Source organism: Elephantulus edwardii, unplaced genomic scaffold, assembly GCF_000299155.1.
Source record: "Elephantulus edwardii isolate Elephantulus edwardi_28Jun2011 unplaced genomic scaffold, EleEdw1.0 scaffold00379, whole genome shotgun sequence".
Taxonomy (NCBI): domain Eukaryota; kingdom Metazoa; phylum Chordata; class Mammalia; order Macroscelidea; family Macroscelididae; genus Elephantulus; species Elephantulus edwardii.
Genome location: NW_006400129.1, coordinates 293130 through 295795, shown reverse-complemented (window position 1 = coordinate 295795; position 2666 = coordinate 293130). Strand labels below are relative to the sequence as shown.

Below are 2666 nucleotides of genomic sequence, written 5' to 3'. Positions count from 1 at the left end.
CAATGAAAGATTTTTTTTTTCAAAGAAAAAAGCTAACTGGGTTGGGAGGTGAGCAGGGAAGAAATATGTGCAACAATTAATGAATGGAAATCCATTATAGAGAACTCTATAAACTTTCATTAAAATATCAATAAAAAATAAATTGAAAAGTAAAAACAAAAATAAGATTACAGAAAAGATACAATTCTTCTATCAGCTTGGATGGCTTCTCAGTCAACAAGTAAAAATTAGGTTCAGTCTAGCAGCACAAATGCGAGAAGCCTCTGGTCTTCTCAATCATCCAGTTAAGATCTGTCTCATAGTAATCAAAAGTCAGCTTTTCTCTTAGTCTTCCCACAAGCAATTTTTTTTTTTGTATTAACAGTAAAATTTATTGAGTTGTATCTTAGTACAGACGCTGGGGCTTGCCAATGGTGCTCTTGATGTACAAAGCCCGAACATTCTGCCAATTCTTCTTTAGCAGTGAAACCAGAAAGTTGACAGTCAGGTGGATGTTGTAAATAAGTTCATCATCTCTCATCTTCACATGGCCAACAGCCACTGCCAGATACAGGACCTTTTTCATCTGGAATTTGATGGTGGACTTCACCTCGTCTAATTTTGCCACCATGTTCTCATTGTGGGTCAGCAGAAAAGGGAACTTACCAGCCTTATTCAACCCTGGACCTAGGGTTCTTGGGATCTGCTTGATCAGGGATTCAGAGGCCAAAAAGGCATCATACTTCTTGGCCAGCTTTTTGACCAGTTTCTTATTCTTGTTTAGTTTTTTCAGCGCTTCGATGTCCATGTGGGGGATATCCACAGCCTTGGCTTCATCACAGTGCTGCTGATCCCCAAGAACACACATAGAGAACTTGGGGTGTGGGGTGGACTTAATTAAGCCTGACGGCCCCTGAGAAACGCTTGTCCTTCTGAGAGTCACAGTTCTTCAAACTGATCCACAGCTCCACCGTCTCCAAAAACTTTCTGCGTCTGCACTGATTCCCGTGCAGGACTTCCCGCACCGCCTCGTAGAGAGTGTCGAGAGAGACTTTGCTGCTCATAGTTCCTAGCGCTGCAGTAACCAGAAAAGAACACAAGCAAAATTTTTTTTAATTTTTTTAAAAATTATTAAATTTTATTAGTTTTAATGAACATTTACAGGGATTTTGGGTTTTCATTCCTTCATTGCTGCACCATTCTCTCTAACCTCCTCCCCAGTTTGTTCTTCTTCCCCTGCCCTCCGAATGTCTGTTTTAATTGTCCAATTGCCACAGTGCTTGTCAAAGCCAGTTCTGATTAATCTCCTTTGTCAGTGTGTCCTTTGCCATTCCCTATCACTCCTCCCTGAGAGAGACTTCACCCTGATTCATAAGGAAAAGGGGATGGCGTATTCTCTTAGCTACTTCCTGCTGAAAAGGGACGCTGTGGGTTTCAGGGTGAATGTGACTAGGTATTTCTGTCATCACAGGAGTCTAGAGTGATGGCTACATGGTGGAGGGGACCTGGGGGAGGGTTTGTAAAACAATGAAAGAATCTTTTCTTTTACTTTTCCATAATTTTTGACTCCTGTACTTATAACTTGTTAGTTAAATTTGTGTCTTCTAGGTTGCAACACCCCCATGATACATCTTCAAGGATATGAACATGTACGGCTAAGCACAATTAATAACAGTGCATCTAAATTCCAAAATCAATCTCCATAATAGTCTATGTGTTTCCTACTGCCAAAGGGGCCCTTTAGAGTAGTGAGAGAAGATCTTCACAAGCAAAATTTTTAACTCTGGCTCCATCTCCAATGTTCTGTCAGGCTACACCTTACCACAGTCTCTCCACAGTCTGGTAAGCTCTCCCTCTAATGTTGGCCTCACAGCTGTTGATAATGTTGAAGACATTGGTCAACTGGTGAACCAGGTATCTGCAGTTGAAGCAGCTGGAAACCGTACTCAGTGGGTACTAAGGCAATAGCTAGAAAGGCCCTTTTCAAAAGTCCTAACAACACACTGGCTTTTACAGGACAGCTGTTTTGAAAAGTTCTTCATTATTTAGAGGGAGATGGGAGACCAGTTACTAGGTTAAAGGCTACTTTTTCCTTTCTCTAGAGCTGTCAGAACTGAAGATAACATGCATAACTGTGGAGTTCAAAATTGGGTATGTAGTCAAGATTCAAGGTTTGGTTCAAAGGTGTGCCCTAGCTATTTGAAAGAATGAAAGTTTTCTTTTTTCTTTTTTTTAAATTAAAGCATTTTACATAAACATTTAATGGGGTTTTTAAAAAGTCAATCTGCAAAACAGTATCAAATGTAATAACAGATCTTTGTATATCTGTGTTACAGGAAGAGGAGACTCTGAAAATTTTGAAAATTTTGTTTGTCTAAAATTCCATAGGATCTGTATTACAAATCTTGTGTTATTTTACTTTGATAATAAATTAAAAGAATTAGTACACGCACCTTCCGAATCATGTGATTTACTACCTTACCTAATACTATCCCAGCATCTTTCAATTTTCATTTGTATCTTTATATTGATTGACTAATATTAACATTTTATTTAAAATCACATTTTTTCGGGAATTTTTTTAAAGTAATGATTCAGTAAGGTTAATATTAACATGAAAAGGAAAATTTAAGATCACAGGCATTAAATTCAAATAACTCCTTTGTGTTTTAATTTCTTGATCTGGA

At 38.3% G+C, this 2666-nt stretch overlaps 1 pseudogene; it reads right to left on the bottom strand.

The window, feature by feature from the left end:
- Window positions 1–385: 385 nt before the first annotated feature.
- Window positions 386–1043, bottom strand: LOC102864048 (annotated as a pseudogene).
- Window positions 1044–2666: the final 1623 nt, after the last annotated feature.